Below are 25,942 nucleotides of genomic sequence, written 5' to 3' on the forward strand. Positions count from 1 at the left end.
GCCAGGTGGAAAGCATGGCCAGCCGTAGAAAAATGCTTATTGAAATTCTCAATTATCGTGGCTTTATCGGTGGTGACAGTGTTTCGTAGCCTCAGTGCAGTGGGCAGCTGGGAGGAGATGCTCTTATTCCCCATGGACTTTACAGTGTCCCAGAACTCTTGAAGTTTGTGCTATAGGATGCAAATTTCTGTTTGAAAAAGCTAGCCTTTGCTTTCCTTACTGCCTGTATATATTGGTTCCTAAATTCCCTGAAAAGTTGCATTTCGCGGAGCTATTCGATGCTAATGCAGTACGCCACAGGATGTTTTTGTGCTGGTCAAGGGCAGTCAGGTCTGGAGTGAACCAAGGGCTATATCTGTTCCTGGTTCTACATTTTTTGAATGGGGCATGCTTATTTAAGATGGTAAGGAAAGCACTTTGAAAGAATAACCAGGCATCCTCTACTGACGGAATGATGTCAATATCCTTCCAGGATACCCGGGCCAGGTTGATTAGAATTATGATACAGTGATGATAAGTGAAATAATCTGTGCTGAAAAAAATGACTTGTGTCATGCACAAAGTAGATGTCCTAACCGACTTGCCAAAACTATAGTTTGTTAACAAGAGATTTCTGGAGTGGTTGAAAAACTAGTTTTAATGACTCCAACATAAGTGTGTGTAAACTTCCGACTTCAACTGTATACATTGAGTGTATAAATATCAGGAACACCTTCTCTTTCCATGACATAGGCTGACTAGGTGAATCCAGGTGAAAGCTATGATCCCTCATTAATGTCAACTGTTAAATCCACTTCAATCAGTGTAGATTTTTAAGCCTTGAGAAAATGGAGAAAACGATTGAGACATGGGACCAACACTTTACATGGTGCGTTTATATTTTTGTTCAGTGTAGCTGTCCTCCGTCAGGCTCAACGAGCGGCCAGGCCTCCCTAAGCCCATCTTTCATCTCCCCAGGAGAGCACAGCCACACTGCTGCCAACCTCAGTCTAGTGGGTCTGATCAGAACAGTCTGACACCACACTGCCAGTGTTCTGTGCACGGGAGGAAGGAGATCTCAGTGGGTGATTATGATGAGGTGAGGGGTTTCCAAAATCTGCTACCCCAATCACTACTAACCGCCATGACCCCGGTGCATTGAGCAGCGCAGTGGGGAACGGGGCTCAACAGCTGCATTGAACTGAGTCGCAGGCCAAGGACAGAACACCCCAGCTGAGAGGCAGGTGGTGCAAAGATGGATAACCGCAAGGGTGATGGGTTAAAATACCCTGCCTTCACACTCTCTCTCTTCTTGCACCGGCCTGTAAGACACTCTCCATGAACTGCTTGTGTGAAGTTGCAATAATGGCACCAAGTTGAGCTGATCAGCCTGCAGACAACATCCATGGATTGGATGATCTGATGTGTGAATCTGGATGAGGACCCAGATGAGAGGAGGAGAGGATGGAGATGGATGGCAGCCTCCAGCTACGTTGTTATCATGGCAGCCATGATGATTCCCAGGCAGGCAGACCTCTTAGATGGGCCGATAACGGGCTGAGTAGCTTCCCAACAGCCACAGGCCTGCTTATCACCAATTACACAACCCCATCCCCTGAGATAGAACAATTAAACAAGACAGCATCCATGTCAATAGCCTGGGTCTGAGCTGGGACAGAGCTGGGACTGACTGGCTGAAGAGGATTTGAGAAGTAGCCTAGAGTACAGTAGGCCCACATTATGCTCTTTTGGCAAATTCTGCTTTGGTTGCACATATTAATGCTATTCACTGTGAGATTAGGGCCTCTATTCAATCTGTATCGCTGAAGAGTTACATATTGGGCTCTAGAAATGTAAATCATTTCCGGTTGAGCCGACATATGCAGAGTTTACCGTGAATGCAGTCTCTGGTAACGCAGGAACATTACCTTTACATTTAACTCATGCTGAATAGAGCCCTAGGTTTAAGGCTGTCTCTTCCCCACTGACAGACACCATGAGTCTGACTGCAAAGGAATCCATTTGATTGTGTGACAGTGTTTAGCAGCTTTTTCATATATCCCTCTTTCAGAGAGCTTAAATTTCCCAGGATGTGTAATGACTAGCATGGAAAACAGCTTAGCTCACCATTACCATAACAAATCCATAAGCAGTTTGTATGATGGCATTACACTTATTAAAGCAAAATGGAGACAATTACCCATTTGTAAAGTAGATGTGCCTTGTTACTAAAGGGTAAATCAATAACAAAGTATCATTATATACATTTACATTTTGCACATCATTTTACTTTCCCCTGCTGTTTTTTTCTACTCATGCAGTTAATGCGACGCCATACTTTCTAAACGTCATATTATTACTTTTCTAAACATCGTCCAAAGTCAACATTTGTGTTCACTATCTGTTGGTTTTCAATATCTTGAAAAGAAAATCGGCATTTTGTGCTACACCAACTTCATTTTCAATAAATGTGCAAAATATTTTCACCCTGTTATTATTGGGTATTGTGTGTAGATGGGTGAGGAAAATATATATTTAATCCATTTTTAATTCAGGCTGTAACACATCAAAATGTTGAATATGTCAAGGGGTATGAATACTTTCTGAAGGCACTGTATATACTGTACTCTAGTCATGGCTCATCCTATAAAACTACTGCTGTACACACCTTTTCTATTCATATACTGTCCACACATCATTATATACATATACAGTATACTTGTATTCTGGACTCGGACGTTGCATGTTCTGACGTTTCTTTATTTCTTAAATTTTTGCGGATTTGTGTGTATTGTTTTGTATTACTGCACTGCTGGAGCTAGAAAGATAAGCATTTCGATGCACCTGCGATAAAATCTGCAAAATATGTGTGTGAGCAATACAATTTCATTTTTTTATTGGAATTTGTAACATATCATACAAATTGCAAGATGTAAAATATCATACGAAATGGATGACATTGTACACAATTGTGCAACATTTTTGGGGACCTCTGTCACGCCCTGACCTTAGAGATCCTTTTTATGTCTCTATTTTGGTTTGGTCAGGGCGTGAGTTGGGGTGGGCATTCTATGTTTTCTTTTTCTGTGTGTTTGGCCGGGTGTGGTTCTCAATCAGAGGCAGCTGTCTATCGTTGTCTCTGATTGAGAACCATACTTAGGTAGCCTTTTTCCACCTCTTTGTTGTGGGTAGTTGTTTTCTGTTTTGTGTTGTTGGACCAGACAGAACTGTTTTGTTTCGTTCACTCTCTTTGTTGTTTTTGGTTGTTTCAGTGTTCAGGTTATTTTATTAAATTATAATGAACACTTACCACGCTGCGTTTTGGTCACCTTCTTTCCAGGACGATCGTTACAACCTGTTTTGGCTCGAGTGCTACTTTCAAACCTACTGGCTAAAAAGTATACAAAAACTCTGTAACACATCTTTAAACCTGCATCTATCGTTATAAGAAACTATGCCATTCCGATGTATATACAGTACTGTAAGTAGCTGCCTCTGTATGCAAATGACACCGTATTATTATGTCTAGCCCTAGCAGCAGCAGCTCAGACAGAAACAACAGAGTTGACCTGAAATCATTGAGATTGATATTGAACCAAAACAATATCAGCTGGGAAGAACAGCTATAAAGACAATACAGAATGATTGTATGTGATGGCCTTGAATCGGTATAGGTGTGATCGCCTTGTATTAGCAGGTCGAGGGACAACTATAGACTAATAATAGGTGTGACGTGTGAATGCTTTATAAGCCTGCTGCCGCTATTATAAATCATGCTTGTTGATGTTGCAAAGAAGCATTTCTGAAAGCCAAATGCATAGTTTAGTAGCAACATACCCATGCATGTGTTTTGATTTAATCTCATTCCCAAAGAATGTGAAGTCAAAAAGCAGTAGCCTACGTTTTGTCAGTCAATGCCATGTAATTGTTTGTAGCTGCCTGATACTGAGGATGCATTCTGCATATTAGGTACACTGTAGTGTAGATCATTCTATCATCCAAATCCATGTAGCTAAGGGACATGTGAAAGCTGCAGTGTACCTGATATAGGCCTATTGTTGTAGGCCGATGCAAAAGTATAATCCTGGCATCCTATACTGCAGTACAAATGATTAAGCCAGGGCTGCTACCCCCGTTCGGAAAGAGCTGCCTTTGTTGCTTGCTACAGTACCAAAGAGAGATCCAACACATCTTGGAATAAGTCTTGGAAAAACAAACACATAGCACATTCAATAGACATCATGGTCTACCACCTAGCTATAATAATATTCTATAATCACGCAAAAATCAGTCTGCTTTGTCTCGTCTCGTAATGAGGCCACAGGAATTGGGTCATTTGTCTCTTTCTGGATCCCATACAGGTTTCACGAGAGCAGCAGAATACCAGAGCAGCAGCCACTATATATGTATGTGCTGCTGCCAGTCCAACTGTAGAAATAGCTCTGAACTCTGGACCTGTCCATCTGTTGCACGTTTTATGTTCATATCCCTGGCATCATGGCAGACACAGGCCAGGCAGGGAGGCAGCCAGTGTTTTAGAGGGAGAGCCACAAGCACTACAAACAGACAGATGGCCTCTGTAGATGGTCCGCTCCATTTAGACATTTGGGGTTAACTCCAAAGTTATCCTCCATGCACGGCAGAGTGAACACACATTGTTACATAAGCAGAACGTTCTGTCTGCTGCGTCTGTTGAGGGTCGTAAGCCAGCCCACCTCATCGATAACAAAAACAAAATGATTGGACAGATTTAATTACCTCACGATCCCTACCACCCTCCCATTAAAAAGTGCTTATTTGTTTTTTGCATTATTCAGGTCTGTTTAATTGCACAGGCCTCCTGATCTAATATAGCTACTGTCCTGTTTATTCCACTGTTTGAATTATTCACTGGTTGCAACTGTCTGGCCTTTTTTCTCTTTGAGTTTAACCAGGCGATACACAGAGAGAGAGGTCATACAGGTGTACTGCAGCTGTGTGTTATTTTACATACCGTACTCTGGGGCAAATTGAAGATGTATATGCTGGTTGAAGGCACAGCTCTTCACAGTTTCACGCGTGAAGGCTTCATGTTTGAATTCACACTTCAATTGCTACACTTCCAGTACACTACAAACAAAGGCAGAGACACGCACACAGAGATACTCATTATGAAGTGCCCCAAGGGGACATGCACTAGGAAGTTTCCCCCAATGTAGCAAGATATGACAAGGAGGAAAATAATAGCCACAAACAGACGGCATTTCCGTTGTGGAGAAATTATTATTGTGCTAGCATTGGCAGGTGTTGAGATCAAGTTTATTGATCACAACAGAGAGCGCTTAATCTCAGCTGGGAATCCACACAGGGAAAATGTAACATACCACAATGTCAGTGAACATTTACCTGGCAGAGTTTACTCATGTATCATTTATCCTCAGATGGGCTTTGCTCAGTAAAAGAGAGCGGCACTGGACCGGTGCAGCAGTCATTGTTGTTTCTTCAAAGTTGCTGAGGCAAGGAATTAAAGCCCTTCTTACCAAAGCCATTACTCTATCTCATTTCAGGTCATAATGAAAGTGTACGTTTTTACAACATCAGGAAAAAGTCCAGCCATATCTTGGAGCTTTGGGGAGATTCCATTTCATTCTGTATTGATAACATATTGTGGTACATTAGTTTGAACTGATTATTAGATCTTGAGGTAAACAAAAAGATTCAGGCAAAGTAATGTTTCTCATGCGATAACATAACACAACTCTATACTTGTCCTGATATGTAATGTTGTTTAAGCTCAATTTTAGAGTTCAAATGTTCAAATCTTATCTTGTATTTTTCTCTAGTGATTGTTTTATAATCCCATAATGCTTTGCAAGGCTCTCAGTAGAGATGTCTGCATGAGGTTATCAGCTCATTAGTTTATGGGTGGTGTGCTGCTGCCTTCTCCCCTGTCTTATAAATATCAAAGCCATTCTGCAAAGTTGAAGTGATTGATCATACACTCCTCACACTCATCTCTACGTCAGCTCTAAAGTGTACGTTGCTCTGCTCTCTACTGTACACATTCAACAGGTGAGTTTCCTTTACAGGGCACTAGAGATACTGTAAGTTACTGTAGCATACATCAAATATTTGGTTGTTGATAATAAGGTTGTATAAAACTGCACAGATGCTCTGTTGTGCCTTCTTCACCACACTGTATGTGTGGGTGGTCCATTTCAGTTTGTCAGTGATGTGTACGCCAAGAAACTTGAAGCTTTCTACCTTCTCCACCGCAGTCCCGTCGATATAGATAGGGGGGTGCACCCATGGATGTTGAATTGTAAATATGTGATAGGAGTAGTGCCTGAGGGAACACATTAAATGTATTGGGTAAAGTGTTATAAAATGTAATGTCATGTAATATTTTAAACAGGATATAACTGCCTTAATGTTTCTGGACCCCATGAAGAGTAGCTGCTGCCTTGGCTAATGGGGATCCTTAGTAAATACAAATACAAAAATAACTTTCTACATGCCTCAAGCAAACAGAGTTGCTGATTCTACAGTCTGTGTCTGTGCTGTCTCTAGCAACCATCTTAAAAACTCCATTCGTGAGCTGAATTCAAAGTGTCCCCCGTACAACAGCCTCTGCTACATAGGCCTTCAACGGACTGAGGTAGCAAGATACCATGCTCTCACAGAAAGATAAGATAGATAGTGATAGATAACGACAGCCATGCACAGACTCGGGCACAGCTACAGTATTATATAATTAGAATCGTAACGATGCGATGCTATAGTGAGGTTCTGTATCATATGTGAGAGAGATTCAAAAAGACACTCGCACATTTTAGCTATTTTGTTGCAGATGCATGGTAACAGTGAGATAAAAATAAAGTGTGCGGGTTTCTCTTTTCTTTCAAAATGACAAGATGAGAAAACATTATTGATCTTATCAATCACAGAGCAAAACGCACGCAGCGAAAAACAATAGTCCTGGGGTTGATTGGATCTGTGTGTAATCCAATTCCACCATATCACCCTAGTTGACTTTGTACTGCGGCTGAGGTTCATGGCCGAGCAAGGCAAGCATTGTGATTTAAGGTCGATTAATAAACGCATACTACGCATAATTCACAACCTGTATTGATCTTCATATAGGAGCACATTAATTCAAGCTCAGAGTTAAGTTCCCACCAAATATTTGACCTTTCTGAGACATATTTTTGGCCGCCATGTTGGGTTCTCTGTGCGTGAAGGAGAGGTGTGATGATTAATAAGGATCCTGTCTTTAATGGCCCTCTGGTCAGCTATGATGTACACCCTGTTCAGGTTACATAACCTGAACATGTATAAAAAGCCATAACATTTGATGACAGGTTACATATTCCACCGGCAGTGTGTTGTGCCTCCGCGTCGATCACTGAAAATACGATGTGCTGTTTTGTAACTCCTATTAAACATATTAAACTGTGTCTGCTGAGAAAGAAAGACAAACGGTGTAGGATTTGTCCACCCTTCGTGAAAATGCTGCTAGGTCTGTCCATTTATCTATGAAAACAATATGGAAGCATATTTTTTTTTACAAAATACTATTCCCATGTTTGTGCCCTTAAGTGTGGTTTTCCTAGCACTATGGTTTGATAGTTTGCTGCTGTTCATGCAATGTCTACAGGCCCTACAATATTATTTTTGTTCATTCCGATGCTAAAGGCTTAGCAATGTCATGAGCTACTGAGACATTTTTGTAATTAACTGTGTTAGGTAGAGTTTGTGACTGACTGCTCAGATCTAAGTAGTGTCATTCTTGCGTTTCACACTCTTGGGCCTGAGCAGTGCTAAATGTGCTAAAAGGTTTCTCTGTCGTCCTGGTGAGTACAGGCAGTGACTACTCTCTCCCTCCGTGCCTGGCGCACAGACACAGCACACCATGCAATGCTGATGTCCCATCCCAGCATGCAATGTGTCATTACGACTCTCTCGAGTCATCACACACGCCCCAAACCAGCACCAACACACTAACCAACCCAGCTCAATCATCTGCCAGTCTCACCACCCATCTCACCACCCATCTCACCACCCATCCCATCACCCATCTCACCACCCATCTCACCAAGCCTCGATCAAGCTCAAAAAGCAAACTCCCGTCTGCACTTTAAAGCTATTTCTCAGAAAAGCCCACTCTCTCTCTTAATCAATAAAACTGGTGCATGCTAATGATTTCCTTCCTCTGAAGGTCAAGCAGACAACCTGCAAATGACTGGCGACGGAAAGCAATAGAAACCAGTGAAGGAGAACAGAGATGGATGCACTGTGGGCTTATCCAATACATGCAGGGCCTCATTAAAGGGTCATTATAGGCATAATCTCTCTCTATCTCTCTCTATATACAGTGGGGCAAAAAAGTATTTAGTCAGCCACCAATTGTGCAAGTTCTCCCACTTAAAAAGATGAGAGAGGCCTGTAATTTTCATCATAGGTACACTTCAACTATAACAGACAAAATTAGAAAAAAAATCCAGAAAATCACATTGTAGGATTTTTTATGAATTTATTTGCAAATGATGGTGGAAAATAAGTATTTGGTCAATAACAAAAGTTTATCTCAATACTTTGTTATATACCCTTTGTTGGCAATGACAGAGGTCAAACGTTTTCTGTAAGTCTTCACAAGGTTTTCACACACTGTTGCTGGTATTGTGGCCCATTCCTCCAAGCAGATCTCCTCTAGAGCAGTGATGTTTTGGGGCTGTTGCTGGGCAACACGGACTTTCAACTCCCTCCAAAGATTTTCTATGGGGTTGAGATCTAGAGACTGGCTAGGCCACTCCAGGACCTTGAAATGCTTCTTACGAAGCCACTCCTTCATTGCCCGGGCAGTGTGTTTGGGATCATTGTCATGCTGAAACACCCAGCCACATTTCATCTTCAATGCCCTTGCTGATGGAAGGAGGTTTTCACTCAAAATCTCACGATACATGGCCCCATTCATTCTTTCCTTTACACGGATCAGACGTCCTGGTCCCTTTGCAGAAAAACAGCCCCAAAGCATGATGTTTCCACCCCCATGCTTCACAGTAGATATGGTGTTCTTTGGATGCAACTCAGCATTCTTTGTCCTCCAAACAAGACGAGTTGAGTTTTTACCAAAAAGTTATATTTTGGTTTCATCTGACCATATGACATTCTCCCAATCTTCTTTTGGATCAGCCAAATGCTCTCTAGCAAACTTCAGACGGGCCTGGACATGTACTGGCTTAAGCAGGGGGACTCGTCTGGCACTGCAGGATTTGAGACCCTGGCAGCGTAGTGTGTTACTGATGGTAGGCTTTGTTACTTTTGTCCCAGCTCTCTGCAGGTCATTCACTAGGTCCCCCCGTGTGGTTCTGGGATTTTTGCTCACCGTTCTTGTGATCATTTTGACCCCACGGGGTGAGATCTTGCGTGGAGCTCCAGATCGAGGGAGATTATCAGTGGTCTTGTATATCTTCCATTTCCTAATAATTGCTCCCACAGTTGATTTCTTCAAACCAAGCTGCTTACCTATTGCAGATTCAGTCTTCCCAGCCTGGTGCAGGTCTACAATTTTGTTTCTGGTGTCCTTTGACACCTGTTTGGTCTTGGCCATAGTGGAGTTTGGAGTGTGACTGTTTGAGGTTGTGGACTGGTGTCTTTTATACTGATAACAAGTTCAAACAGGTGCCATTAATACAGGTAACGAGTGGAGGACAGAGGAGCCTCTTAAAGAAGAAGTTACAGGTCTGTGAGATCCAGAAATCTTGCTTGTTTGTAGGTGACCAAATACTTATTTTCCACCATAATTTTCAAATAAATTCATTAAAAATCCTACAATGTGATTTTCTGGATTTTTTTTCTCATTTTGTCTGTCATAGTTGAAGTGTACCTATGATGAAAATTACAGGCCTCTCTCATCTTTTTAAGTGGGAGAACTTGCACAATTGGTGGCTGACTAAATATTTTTTTGCCCCACTGTATATATAAATATATATACAGTATATATATGTTTGTCATTCATTGACATATTTCATCACTATCTCCCCGGAAGGTAATTAGAGAGTGGATGAATATTGTTACTGTGAGAAAACAGAGGAGGAAGGAAGGAGTGGCAGTCTGGAGATTCTGAAACAAATACATATGATATGTGGCACTGCACTGAGCCGGTGGGATCACTCACATCAAAGCAATGTTAATTCACAATAAGCAAGAATGGGCTCAAAGCTTTCTATTTTATTGCTGTCAGCACAGTGTGTCATGCAGCCTGTCAACATTTAAACTCAGCTGCTGCAATGGGCCAATGCAATGGGTTTTGGAAAAAACATTTGCCTTTTTGATATGACATAATGATCTCTAACATTAAACACAAGCTGGTTCACCATTTAAGGAAGTAGTCGAAAGTGGAGCATTCACAGTAAGCATGGTGTGCTGAGCAGACAAATAGCATTACCGTGGATAACTACTAAAGCCATGGCAGCAGAAGCTAAAATTGAGTGGGTTTAGCATTATTAGCCCACTATGCATAGATACATAGATATAAAGGTATGGCAGCATGGCAGATTAAGCTAATCTCACATAGTTCTAGTCCAAGGACCCAGCCAGGTAATTCAGCAATGGAAAAATACAAAGAAGTGTAGAATAATTATAATTGTAATCTCTCTCTCCCTTTCCCTCTCTCTCATCAATTCTCTTCCTACCTCTCCCGCTGCCCATTGGGGTACTTACCCAATTTAGTAGCTCCACAATAACACATTGACATTAGGTTTGATAAAAGCCCAATCTAACTTCATGCGATTTATAGAGTTTCAGTCATGCACTGCATTTAACTGTGTTCACACTCAGACAGAGCAAATACTTTGGAGTGGAGACTGTCCTATCATCCTTTCACCTGTACTCATGGGTTTATTCAACTCGATGCCCTAACTTGCTGGGCTCCTCCAAACACTTTCCTCTAATGCAAGAAATACTTCAAATATCCCCACCACAACCACCACGGCATTAACATTATCTCTCTCTCACACACTTTCTCTCTGTCCTGAGATATTTGGCTTCCTCAATTATTCATCTCCTAATCTTCTGGCTACTCTTTTTTTTATTTTTGTGTGTGTTTTTCTTTAAGTGCATCGGGGAGAAATAATACATTACATACAGTATTTAGTATTCAAACTGTTACTCGGGTCACAGAAAGAGAATATTAACCTGTTTCCGTAAGAGTGCATGCTCAAAGGACCTAAAACTAGTTGGTGTTTGATCAATCGTTTTCATATAGTTTTTTATTTTTAATTTTATTTTCTCAATAACAACCATACATAAACAAAATACAATCAACAGAGGAACACACATTTCAACAAACATCAACGACATCATACCTGTTCAGACCCACATGTTCCCACAGCAACCATACACATCATGTCTCACAACCACACTCCCCCTCATCCTTCATCCCCCGGAACATTCCATCAACCATTTTCAAATGAGAGAGATAGTGCAGGGACCTACATTTGTACTCAGCACTACTGTCTGCAGGCTAATGGTACATTAACAAAAGTATGTGGACACCTGCTCTTCGAACATCTCATTCCAAAATCATGGGCATTAATATGTAGTTGGTTCCCACTTTGCTGCTACAACAGCCTCCACTCTTCTAGAAAGGCTTTCCACTAGATGTTGGAACATTGTTGCAGGGACTTGCTTCATTCAGCCACAAGAGCATTAGTGAGGTCGGGCACTGATGTTGGGCGATTAACTGACTCACAGTCTGCATTCCAATTCATCGCAAAGGTGTTTGATTGGGTTGAGGGCTCTGAGCAGACCAGTCAAGTTCTTTCACACGGATCTCGACAAACTATTTCTGTATGGACATCGCTTTGTGCAAGGGGCATTGTCATGCTGAAATAGGAAAGGGCCTTCCCTAAACTGTTGCCACAAATCTGGAAGAACAGAATCCTATCGAATGTAATTGTATGATGGCATTGCTGCATGGCATTGATGCATGGCATTGCGTATGGTGATCTTAGGCTTGTGTGCGGCTGCTCAGCCATTGAAACCCATTTCATGAAGCTCCCGACGAACAGTTCTTGTGCTGATGTTGCTTCCAGAGGCAATTTGGACCTCGATAGTGAGTGTTGCTACCGAGGACAGACTATTTTTCTGCGCTACGCGCTTCAGCCCTCGGCGGTCCCGTTCTGTGAGCTTGTGTGTGCTACCACTTCGCGGCTGAGCCGTTGTTGCTCTTAGACGTTTCCACTTCACAATAACAGCACTTACAGTTGACCGGGGCAGCTCTAGCAGGGCAGAAGTGTAACGAACTTTCTTGTTGGAAAGATAGCATCCTTTGGCGGTGCCATGTTAAAAGTCACTGAGCTCTTCAGTAAGGCCATTCTACTGCCAATATTTGTCTATGGAGATTGCATGGTTGTGTGTTAAATTGTATACACCTGTCAGCAACGGGTGTGGCTAAAATAGCCAAATCAACTAATTTGCAGGGGTGTCCACATACTTTTGTATATATAGTGCATGACCACATCCTCATTGAAGCAATAGACACCATTATAGTATTACACTGTGGCTTCTATATTGAATACAGATGTGCACAAAGCAATTCCAATTCATTACTGTGTGTGCAGCAATATGGGGGCTGGCTCCCAGAGAGCACTCAGATGCACCATAAAACCTAAAACCCAACCTTCGTTATCGCAACGCATCAGGAATAGTTGTTATCTGATCTCATCTCTGATAAATACACTGCATGTCTGCATTATGACAATTCCCAACAATAATCCAACAATGAGTATGGTACAGGCCACATTGCCACAGAATGAGATAGCCATTCTGTCAATCGACAACAGGCATGAATAATAGAAGATGAGCCAACCAGGGCAGATGGCTGCCACCTCATAGGAGTTGGGGATTAGGGTTGCATGCTCCATCACACTAAACGTGATATATGACAGACATACAAACTGTACACTGTACCAGGCTGGCTACCTGCTCAATGTGCATCATTAACAGTGTCCTAAGTACATTGCCAAGGAACACCACTATTCATGCATGTATTCATATCCACCAGGAAACTCAATCAAGCCCAGCTAAAGTGTTTGAAATAAACTCATTTGAAGGTCCGGTACAGTGCAGGTCTGGACTGTACCTGGTTAATCACTAGCAGTGTCTTGAGAATGGTTCCAAATGATCATCAGTAATCACACTGATATACACACACAGCTATATAAAGCAATATATCAGCTGTGCTAATCACACCAAACTGTTCTGGGAACAGACACCAGGTGGTCCAACCAGCTCAAAGCACCATCAATGATCCATATGGTTTCAACCACGGATCTTTTTATTGGTTGTTTGGAAAATGCAATAAATACAGTACATTTGTGGTTTTGCTAATTGCATTAAAACTGAAATCACAAGAATAAAAAAAAAAATATATAGTACCAGTCAAAGGTTTGGACACACCTACTCATTCCAGGGTTTTTCTTTATTTTTACTATTTTCTACATTGTAGAATAATAGTGAAGACATCAAAATTATGAAATTACACATATGGAATCATGTAGTAACCTAAAAAGTATTCAACAAATTAAAATATACTTTATATTTGAGATTCTTCAAAGTAACCACCCTTTGCCTTGATGACAGCTTTGCACACTCTTGTCATTCTCTCAACCAGCTTCATGGGGTAGTCACCTGGAATGCATTTCAATTAACAGGTGTGCCCTGTTAAAAGTTAATTTGTGGAATTTCATTCCTTCTTAATGCATTTGAGCCAATCAGTTGTGTTGTGACAAGGTAGGGGTGGTATACAGAAGATAGCCCTATTTGGTAAAAGACCAAGTCCATATTATGGCAAGAACAGCTCAAATAAGCAAAGGGAAACGACAGTCCATCATTACTTTAAGACATGAAGGTCAGTCAATATGGAAAATGTGCCCAAATAATTACTTCAGAGTTCAAGTAACAGACACATCTCAGCATCAACTGTTCAGAGGAGACTGCGTAAATTAGGCCTTCATGTTGGAATTGCGGCAAAGAAACCACTACTAAAGGACACCAATAAAAAGAAGAGACTTGCTTAGGCCAAGAAACACGAGCAATGGACATTAGACCGGTGGAAATCGGTCCTTTGGTCTGAGGAGTCCAAATTTGAGATTTCTTGTTCTAACCGTCGTGTCTTGTGAGACGCAGAGCAGGTGAACGGATGGTCTCCGCATGTGTGGTTCCCACCGTGAAGCATGGAGGAGGTGTGATGATGTGGGGATGCTTTGCTGGTGACACTGTCTGGGATTTATTTAGAATTCAAGGCACACGTAAACAGCATGGCTACCACAGCATTCTGCAGCGATACGCCATCCCATCTGGTTTGTGCTTAGTGGGACTATCATACTTTTTTCAACAGGACAATGCCCCAACACACCTCCAGGCTGTGTAAGTAAGGGCTATTTGACCAAGAAGGTGAGTGATGGAGCTGCACCAGATGACCCGACCTCAACCCACCAGGTCGCAGTTGTAAATGAGAACTTGTTCTCAACTAGCCTACCTGGTTAAATAAAGGTGAAATAAAAAACTTTTTTTTAAATTGAGATGGTTTGGGATGAGTTGGACTGCAGAGTGAAGGAAAAGTAGCAAACAAGTCTTCAGCATATGTGGGAATTACAAGACTTTTGGAAAAGCATTCCAGGCGAAGGCATCAAGGTGGCTACTTTGAAGAATCTCAAATATAAAGTATATTTGCATTTGTTGAATACTTTTTTGGTTACTACATGATTCCATATGTGTTATTTCGTAGTTTTGATGTCTTCACTATTATTCTACAATGTAGAAAATAGTAAAAATAAAGAAAAACCCTGGAATGAGTAGGTATGTCCAAACTTTTGACTGGTACTGTATAATCAGCCCTTTAGAGTAATATAGTTTAGAAGATGAGGTGGCGTCAGCTGGGAAACACTGTGTGACGGTGCTGTAGTGAGCCAGAACGGCTCTGTGCAGTAGTTTCATGTAGCTCTGCCTCTATCACAGCCAAAGCCTTGTAGCTGTACAGAACAGCTCTGCCTATTCAGTTTTTGTAGCTCTGCCTCTATCTGTCACAGCCAAAGCCTTGTAAAGGGCTTATCCCATCAGTGGTGTGTATAGTCTTGTCTAATATGTCATAGCAGGTTACGGCAGGGTCCATGTGTGTCCCTGGGCAGATTAAGGCTTGGCAGAGGAGAACATATCCCCACCTATTCACTCTAATCTCATCTTACTACAGAAAGTCAGCCCAGGGCCTTACAAACTACAATTTACACAGAGACACAAAAAGCTGTTAGCTACCTACAATACAATGAGATTAGATAGATATTATTATGATATGTTTGTATTTACAAACACCAAATAGTCAGATAATATTGTGAATATTGATATATTTTAACTAAAAGTGGCTAAACCACAAATCATGAAAGATTCTACATTATCTTGAAATATTGTCATTTTTGGTTGTTAAACCTTCCAGATCTTGTTTATGAATATTCACTTTTTAAAACAGTAACTAAGATTTTATTGTCATTTCATTTGGGATTTAACACAGTGCATATCAATCTATCAATATTTTAGAAACTAGGGATCAGTGCCTCGTCAGTCAAATACGTAATAGCATTACAGACTCACTGGCCTTCACCACAGAAACTATTACCATTCCTGACTACCACTTTTCTCCTGTTTAAACCGGCGGGTTGTAGCGGGATGAAAACAATTTGCCGCTGTCCCCTTGACAGCTCATTATCACAGACAAACATCCCTCAAAGTACCTCCCACTCACAGACAGAGAGAGGAACTCATTCTAGTCACCCCATCACACTGACAAAGATCTCACCCTGCATCAACAACTTGAGGGACACCAAATGAAAGAAAATAAAACATTGAAATACCTGGTGGTTTTAATTAGTTGTTACCAGATGAGGTTTTCTCCTGCACTAATGAACAGTAAATCCTCCACAAGCTTTAGGACTCCAAAGATTCCTATGGTTCTATCTAAAGTATGCCTGTCTGATTCGATGCTGTCTTTAAAATAAGATCAATTGGGTATCAGTGTTTTGTCTATACTATCTATGCAAAAACTCTCCCAAATACTTGCTGCCATTATATATCACAAACCAATATTGAAAGGACAACATGTATTCCTTTCTTCAAATCCCAAACAACAAATGATAATATAAATCCATGTGGTGCTTCTTATCAGTCAAATAAAGGTATTGTATCACCTCTCTAGGTGATCCTGGAGCATGGGTTTAGACTAAAGGGATCAGTAGAGCAGTCTTCAACCATACTAGGTGTGTAGCCAGTGTGTCATGGGTTAAACACGACCACCAGGGTCTATCTACATCTCATCTGGATCATTCTCATACAGAGATCATTATTAACTGACCTCAACATATCATCAGACCCCCAGTGTAGACCAAACTAAATAAACTAAAATAAACATATCATCATACCCCCAGTGTAGACCAAACTAAATAAACTAAAATAAACATATCATCATACCCCCAGTGTAGACCAAACTAAATAAACTAAAATAAACATATCATCATACCCCCAGTGTAGACCAAACTAAATAAACTAAAATAAACATATCATCAGACCCCCAGTGTAGACCAAACTAAATAAACTAAAATAAACATATCATCAGACCCCCAGTGTAGACCAAACTAAATAAACTAAAATAAACATATCATCAGACCCCCAGTGTAGACCAAACTAAATAAACTAAAATAAACATATCATCAGACCCCCAGTGTAGACCAAACTAAATAAACTAAAATAAACATATCATCAGACCCCCAGTGTAGACCAAACTAAATAAACTAAAATAAACATATCATCAGACCCCCAGTGTAGACCAAACTAAATAAACTAAAATAAACAAATCATCATACCCCCAGTGTAGACCAAACTAAATAAACTAAAATAAACATATCATCAGACCCCCAGTGTAGACCAAACTAAATAAACTAAAATAAACATATCATCAGACCCCCAGTGTAGACCAAACTAAATAAACTAAAATAAACAAATCATCATACCCCCAGTGTAGACCAAACTAAATAAACTAAAATAAACATATCATCATACCCCCAGTGTAGACCAAACTAAATAAACTAAAATAAACATATCATCAGACCCCCAGTGTAGACCAAACTAAATAAACTAAAATAAACATATCATCATACCCCCAGTGTAGACCAAACTAAATAAACTAAAATAAACATATCATCAGACCCCCAGTGTAGACCAAACTAAATAAACTAAAATAAACATATCATCAGACCCCCAGTGTAGACCAAACTAAATAAACTAAAATAAACATATCATCAGACCCCCAGTGTAGACCAAACTAAATAAACTAAAATAAACATATCATCATACCCCCAGTGTAGACCAAACTAAATAAACTAAAATAAACATATCATCAGACCACCAATAAACTAGCCATCCTGCAGCTTCTACAGGACCTAGTAGACCTGATCCACTGATTGGTGTTTAATTAAACAATTTATAATTAAATGTACACATACAGTAATCCATCCTGGCCCAATCGCTATTAACCTAGAGGGGGGAATTCCGACCAGAGTTAAGCGCGAGTAAATGGAACGTATTTCGCTCATTACGTTTGGGGTGGAGATCAAAGAAATGAAGGTGTGGCAGAGGTGTGTCTACAGATGATGTATTCTGACCCCAGAGTCGGGGGGGGCACCAGAGTTAGGATGTGTGGTACGCCACTGCTTCTGTGTGGTTGTTCCTGAGGATTGCTAATAATAGTGGATCATAGTAGGATAACGTATTACAAGTAAATCATTTGGAAGACGTAGCCTATTTCAATCATTATGGAACGCAGACCATGCGTAGCAGTTTTAACCTGGAGCCTGGTGCACGGTACACGTCATCACAGTTCCATCATTAGTGAGAATTATTAGGGTAGATTTACAGGACTACTCTTCAACCCTATTGTACACTTTTATCACCATCCAATATTTAATGGTTTGAACAATTGAATATGGAAACTTTCAGGATGATTCCGACAACTATATTTTTGATTCATCAATATATTTAGTGTGTAAAGGCTCTCCAAACCGTTTTTTGCATTATTATTAATAAATACTTTTCTAACCCTAAATAATATACAAGATCAGAGTATTTTTTTATCTACCAATTGGTGCTGAAAAGGAGATGAATATACGTCTATTGACATGGCTTCTTTCATTGATCCCTAATATTCTGAACTGTTCTCCATATATTCTAGTGAGTCTGTCAAGAAAATTAAAATTAAAGGTACACCAAATATAAAGGGATGGCTTTTGATAAATGTACTGAAAACCCTATTGAATGAAAACTCCCAGAGAAAATATGTTGGCCAGCAAGTGGGAGGGGTTTTAGCGGTTGAATTATATCTATTCAGAGTGTGCAAGGTAACCACTCCTGCAAAGCCTGTTACCACCTGCATAAGGTAAGTCTGAATGCCAACTACTGAGACATACGTAGGAAAGGTGTTCATATGAAAAGGTGTACATTTCCTAAGTCTGGATTGGGCCCCTAGTGCTTAAATTCAATGCGGCCTGGTGACTTTTAGAATTGACTCAACAATCAACTCCTTGTTGAGCAATTAACAAATCATACAAACTAAGACATCCTTAAACTCAGTAAACACAGTATGCTAACAGATAAATTATTATCACAAAATCCAATGAGAACATCACATAAAGGTCACATACATTATAAATTCACCTATTGCTCATAAGATTAGCAAAGCTGTTTTGGGAGAAGCAAAACCTTCTGTATATTCAAGCAAACAGAGAAAATGGTTGCTGTCCATGGTGCTGATTGGATGAATGAGTTTGTAAACACTGTTGTGTGCACTCTACCATGCGGAACACAGACCAAGATTGAGGGGCTGTCCATGGTTCTAACTCCACCATAACACTTCTAGCTTCGCAAGCGTCTGACACAATCTCACTTGTAACTGTTCATGGAGCTGGACTCTTGGCCAAACTACAACAGTCACCACATCGGCAGTTTCTTTGACACCATATGATGATTGCATAACACAGCATAGAGCATATACCACATCATGGTCAAACATACTATGCTAACGCCTCTAGAAAGAATACACAGGCATGTTGGGTTACATTAACTCACCATTCATGGGTCACATGATGTTTAGCTGAGTCCTATGTCTAGTCTAAATTTCGAACCTATCCAGGTTTCTCCCACCAGAGCTGTCAAGTATCTGCTGACACGTATCAGTCTCAGATATACATGTCTTGTCTCAGGTATCAATAAATGTGTTCAAAGCTGCCATGGTACGTCCTCACAGACTCAAAGGGAAAAAGCACACACGTATAAAAGATCTAAAAACAGTGTAGTAGAGGACTGTAAGTACTTGCTGATCGTATGCTCTCTGTATGAAGTAATATTGGGCACCAGTGCTCCGCCTGTAAATGTAATAAAATATGTCATGGTAACTCCTCACACATGCACCCAGAGGGCATATCAAAGGCAAGATGTTATAGTAGACTATGTACTTGTTGAGCAACCAGGTATGTGGTGCTAATCCTGCCTGGAGGAGGATGTTGTTTTGCAGCGTTTGATTCCCTCAGTCCCCATATCACACGAACAGCAGGATCCTCATACCGTGCTCTTTGATTCCTTGGCTCGGGCTCACATCATCACGGGGTCTTAATCTCTACTAGCGTAATTAAAACAAGTCTCCGAGCTACAGGGATCGCTGCCACGCCATCTCCAACATGCCAAATCCCACCCTGATTTTCAAAAGATAGAACTTTCAAATTATATCACAACAACTGAAGAGGTCCCTGGGTCTAAAATCAATACCTAATGCACTAGACATAATATTTGAATACATGCTACTTTGATAACCAAAGGTGTATTCCACGGTCCACTCCACCCTAATAGGTGTATGGTAAAGCTGTGGTCGGGCAGTCTTCCCACCCCGTCCTCAGTGTTACCCAGCCCTTCAGAGCTGCAGCAGACAGCAGTATGGAGGGAGAATAAATTGAATTATAGCACCACCAGCCACTGGAAGTGGAGCTGCAGCTCAGTTTGCCTATATGGCTTTTTGCTCATAGGATAAGCAATACAGAATACCCTTACATACAGTACTAGTGAAAAGTTTGGACACACCTACTCATTCCAGGGTTTTTCTTTATTTTTACTATTTTCTACATTGTAGAATAATAGTGAAGACATCACAACTATGAAATAACACATGGAATCATGTAGTAACCAAAAGTGTTAATAAACAATCAAAATATATATTAGATTATTCAAAGTAGTCACCCTTTGCCTTGATGACAGCTTTGCACAGTCTTGGCAGCTACCCTGCCCTATTAAGGATGGCGTGTCGTGGGGTCTGAAGAATTGAAATATGACTTGTTTATCAGATTACATTTATAGAAGCGCACGTGACAACCAACATTGCGGAAATCAAAGAAAAGCCTTGTTAGAATAATATGGAATTCAAATGGTCATTGATGTAGTATATTGTACTCACTGGATAAAATAGTTCGTATGTGAAAATTGTACCATAAATACAGAAAGATTGTACAAACATAAATACGCGCGCACGCACGACCACTGAGCTGAAGTGAATTTCCTTTGGGACACGATACTTTGCCATTCTAAATCACATCCATACATTGCCTTTACCTATACAATGGAAATATACACTTCAGTTCATTTGTATCACCACCTGGTTATTATAGCATCATTTTGACTAATTTACATATGATCTCTGTACATATCATTCCAGTGATACATATCATTCCACTGCATCAAGAATACGTGGGTATAGCGCGTCTATAGCAGCCATTGGTGCCATGGTAGTGAGCATGATATATCGCTTAGGACGGGGCAAGACGACGACGACGCCTGAATCCTCTATCATCATTTGAGCATATGCCAAGGATGAGGACTCTTGTAACCTGCCTGGGTAGCCTACATTTATAAGGCTATACACACTTCACGGAGTGCATTTAGCGAAAATATCTATCGGGCTGAACTGGCATGGGAACTCAGCTCCCATATAAAATAGAGGTGATTTCAATCTAGCCCCTCATGACCGGGTGAGGCAGTGAAAGAGGGTGTCTACGTTATAAACCACCCTTCCCCCTTTCCACACACACACACACACACACACACACACACACACACACACACACACACACACACACACACACACACACACACACACACACACACACACACACACACACACACACACACGCACACACACGCACACACACACATCATTACCACCACCCAAGTATACCACCACATTCACCCAAATCAATTAGAGTTGGATCAGGTCTATGGATAGCAGTGACCTGGCCAAATAAGAGATCCCACTGCGTAATGTTTAATCTACGCCCAGACACTCAAATTGAAATGCAGTCAGACAGCCAGCATTCGTTCAAACTAACCATTATTTAAGTCTCGTTTTTTACCCTCCGTTGTTCCTGAATAACCGGTAATACTGAACACACCTGGTTTTCAACAACGTCCTGCTGGTTATCTGGCTTTAGAGCACAATGGGTTCAGGCTTGAAATTCGGTCAACGAACGATGAAGGAAAACAAAAAGGACTGATGAAAATGTACAGACATGTACAAACATTTAAACAGTAAAAGTTTACCTTAAAAAGGAACGCCAGCCCTGCTCTGAGCACCGACGGTCAGGGGTATCGAATTTTCTCACATTTCATATTTTCCCATGTTCCAATTTTGTTTTGCCCCATTGGATTTAGGCTAAATTAGGCTATATCAATACAAGGTGCGCTGGATTTCAAAGCCCACAACTCTGCCCAGCCCATCTCTTCATTGTTCCCGAGTAATTTGACATCGGTCTGTGCTCCTCAGAACCCAATCCACTTGTGTTCCTTGTCTTTTCAGTTTAAAATAAAGATCCAAGAACACCAACACGAAGAGACAGTCAAAGTCCAACGCGCTTCGACAGAATCCTTTGGTGAAAAACGGGCGTTTGCTTTCCCCCCAGACTCGCCGAAGACCTTGCCATTCTCCTGCCGCTCGTCGACGCGCCTCACAACAGTAGAGGCTTTCCTCCGCAGTAATACCGGCTTGCTCTATTTAGCTGAGTGTACGTCTCTGCAGCCGAGTGCTATAAAGTGGCTGCTATGGGGAACTCAGATCAAATCTCAGCAGGGAGACCGTTGCACCGCTGCACCTTACGCGCACTTTCCCCGTTCTGCCTCCACCACGTAATCCACCGAGTGACCTATAGCACGCTTGCCCTCCATCCAAGTTATCAAAAGGCTAGGTCTTTCCGTCCCTCTTCTCCAGTTTATTCTCAGCTATTCAGCCCCGAAAAAGCGCGTAATTATCTAAATATATGCTGCTCAATAGTTATTAAATTTAAAACCTCGACCAAAAAGAAACGTCCATTATGAGGCACAATTAACGGTTCTCCCCCATTGCCATCATTGTGCTTTTTCCCAATGCTCAGTTCTACCATTCCAGATGATTTAACAAACTAAGAGCTGCAGTTACTGGGACATGTGATGGTAGCTATTTTTCCCTCTCCTTTCGATTGGAAAAAAGTGAGGAAGTCACCACGGATTGGCTCAGAATCACGTTCGTTCGCACTCCTTGATTCAGCCTGTCTCCCAGTGGGACCTGCTAAGAAATGCTGGCGGTAGAGCCTTTGCAGGGCAGACAGAATATCATTGCAACGAACAAAAGATGGAAAGAACGACGCCTGACGGGCAATAGGACAGTCGCTGATGTAAAATAATAGGATCCACCGCGTAGGGCCTAATATTGTAGAAAACCAACTACATGCATCCGACTATTTTGTTGCATAACTTTTACAATTGAGTGTGAATAATAAAGTGTTGTGTTTTTGCACTAATAATTAAGATGTATACTGACTAGAATATAGGCTTATAGTGTTCATAGACTCTATGCCTTTACATAGAAGATCAACAGTAGCAATGGAAACTGAAGTCTATTGGGTAACTGCACTGAACATTGCAAGATTATTTGGCTTCATTAACATAGTAGGCTACCTGATGTTATTGTATAGCCTGCCATATCATTCATATATGCACAGCAACGCTGATAAAATGGAAGTGCGAGGTCATTGTTGAGTGGGTTATCAGATTTCAGGTGCTGTTTTCTAGTGTTGTAGCTACAAGAGGTTGAAACATTTTGACAAAACATATTTTCCGTTTTAAGGGGTAATAAAGTACTGCTATTGTAATAGCTCAATAGCTCAAGTTGATTCTCAGTGAGCTCTTACAATAGCAATACATTCCATTGGATGTGACTCGGTGCCCTCAAACCAAGGCCTCTCCACTCAGAAGGAACATGCAGCTGAAACTACATTTAAAGTAGAGTTATTATGACCATAGTCTAGACTTGTTGTACTAAGCTATTTGAAACAGTCCACAAGCTACAGTGCATTCGGAAAGTACTCAGACATCTTGACGTTTTCCACTTTGTTACGTTTTAGCCTTACACTAAAATTGATTAAATAGTTTATTTTCCTCATCAATCTACACACAATACCACATAATGACAAAGCACAAACAGGTTTTTAGACATTTTAGAAAATGTATAAAACATTTAAAACTGAAATATTACATTTACATAAGTATTCAGACCCTTTACTCAGTACTTTGTTGAAGCACCTTTGGCAACGATTACAGCCTCAATTCTTCTTGGGTATGACACTACAAGCTTGACACAACTGTATTTGGGGAGTTTCTCCCATTATTCTCTGCAGATCCTCACAAGCTTTGTCAGGTTGGATGGGGAGCGTTGCTGCACATCTATTTTCAGATCTCTCCAGAGATGTTTGATCAGGTTCAAGTCTTGGCTCTGGCTGGATCACTCAAGGACATTCATAGACCTGTCCCGAAGCCTGGGCTGTGTGCTTAGGGTCGTTGTCCTGAACCTTCCAACAGGACAAGTCTGAGGTCTGAGGACCAGTCAGAGGTCCTAAGCGCTCTGGAGCAGGTTTTCATCAAGGCTCTCTCGGTACTTTGTCCTTTCTTCTTTCCCTCAATCCTGAATGGTCTCCCAGTCCCTGCTGCTGAAAAACATCCCCACAGCATGATGCTGCCACCACCATGCTTCACCGTAGGGGTGGTGCCAGGTTTCCTCCAGACATGATGCTTGGTATTCAGGCCAAAGAGTTAAATCTTGGTTTCATCAGACCAGAAAATCTTCTTTCTCATAGTCTGAGAGCCTTTAGGTGCCTTTTGGCAAACTCCAAGTGGGCTGTCAGGTGCCTTTTACTGAGAAGTGGCTTCCGGATGGCCACTCTACCATCCTTCTGGAAGGTTCTCCCATCTCCACAGAGGAATGCTAGAGCTCTGTCAAAGTGACCATCGGGTTCTTGGTCACCAAGGCCCTTCTCCCCCGATTGCTCAGTTTGGCCGGGCGGCCAGCTCTAGGAAAAGTCTTGGTGGTTCCAAACTTCATCCATTTAAGAATGATGGAGGCCACAGTGTTCTTGGGGACCTTCAATGCTGCAGAAATGTTTAGGTACCCTTCCCCAGATCTGTGCCCCGGAGCTCTACGGACAATTCCTTCGACCTCATGGCTTGGTTTTTGTTTTGACCTGCGCTGTCAATACCGTCATGTTTGCCTATTGCTCCCAGCGGCCATGCCTCATGAACACGCCAATGTAAACAAATATTTGATGACGTTGACTTCTAAGACTGTAATCACTGAACTTTGTCAAGCGTGATACCAATATTCCCTCTTCTCTCATTGGCGCCTACAAAATACATTCTACATCAGAGACTTGTACATTCATCGTCAGTGAGCTTCAAGGGCCTCTATTTGTGTTGATTACAATGTCTCTCTACTGAGGATTCTCAAGTCCGTCAAAAGACTATCCATTGAGTAAGGTTACATGCACCCGATAACACGATTATTGTGGAGAGTCAGATTACTATAATAGTTAGTTTAAAACATGTACATGCTTTGTAAGAATAATTATTTCCCTATAATCCTGTAGCCTACATGGGCACATCTGAAATCAGGCTACCGGATGGAACTTTTGTTAATACAGAAAATTACCAATCAAAACAGACTTTCTACCACAGTGACCATGTTATTTTTGCAAAGCCTATTTGATTCTAAGTTTGGACACATAACATTTGCATGTGAAAACTATTTGTAGCCTAAGATGGAATCTTTCAGTTTTTCAAATTCAATTCACTTGAGGGAGGCTTGTGCTCCAGCTGCACATGCCCAGATCAAATACACTGCTGGAAAGCCAATTAAGCTGCTTACATTTCCTAATTATTAGAAAGATTGCTCAGAAAACCAGGTGTTTCAATCGGGTTACTCTTACTTAGATTTTGGCCTTACTCCGATTAAAATAAGCAGAGTAAGGTGTTTGCATTACTATGTCCTTACTCCTCCTACTGCCATAATCACTTTAATGTGAAATTAGTAGTGTGCATGTAAATGTACTTAATAATAATTGATGGTGTTATTTTTTGTCCACGTTTTTTTAATTGATTATAAAAACATACAATCTACTTGCAGTGAAGCCGCTCAACATTTACATTACATTCAGTCATCTAACCTTCTCCCACTGGATCAACCAGGGTCAAGCGCCCCGCCAAAGGGCACGTCGACAGATCTCCCAAGAAGTCAAAATGGGGACCCGAACCAGCGACCCATCGGGCCACCAGCCCAAGCTCCCAACCGCCAGGCCACCAACCATCCAAGATCCCCCCAAAGTTCCCCGAGAGCTGCCCCTCAACCATCCAATGCTACCTGAGGGCAATACTAGAACAAATGGTTTATTGATTCTGTATCCTCACAACAAAATCTACAGAGCTGCGATGATGGTATGTCCCAAATATTCAACATTTTGTTGGTGGCAAGAATTCTGTACAATAATTTTAGCTGAAAGGCACAAAGTCCTGAATCTTGAGTAGTTTCATGTATCAACTC

At 41.2% G+C, this 25,942-nt stretch overlaps 1 protein-coding gene across 1 annotated transcript in view; it reads right to left on the bottom strand.

Moving 5' to 3' along the window:
• LOC139553369 (leucine-rich repeat and fibronectin type-III domain-containing protein 5-like) overlaps positions 1-22,627 on the bottom strand; it is a 46,710-nt gene extending 24,083 nt beyond the window's left edge. Inside the window, exon 1 of the mRNA XM_071365625.1 lies at positions 21,643-22,627. The gene's annotated coding sequence lies outside the window, so the exon portion shown is untranslated. The remainder of the gene's footprint in view (positions 1-21,642) is intronic.
• Between the last annotated feature and the right edge of the window lie 3,315 nt (positions 22,628-25,942).

This window comes from Salvelinus alpinus, chromosome 25, assembly GCF_045679555.1.
Source record: "Salvelinus alpinus chromosome 25, SLU_Salpinus.1, whole genome shotgun sequence".
In the NCBI taxonomy this organism is placed as follows: Eukaryota; Metazoa; Chordata; class Actinopteri; order Salmoniformes; family Salmonidae; genus Salvelinus; species Salvelinus alpinus.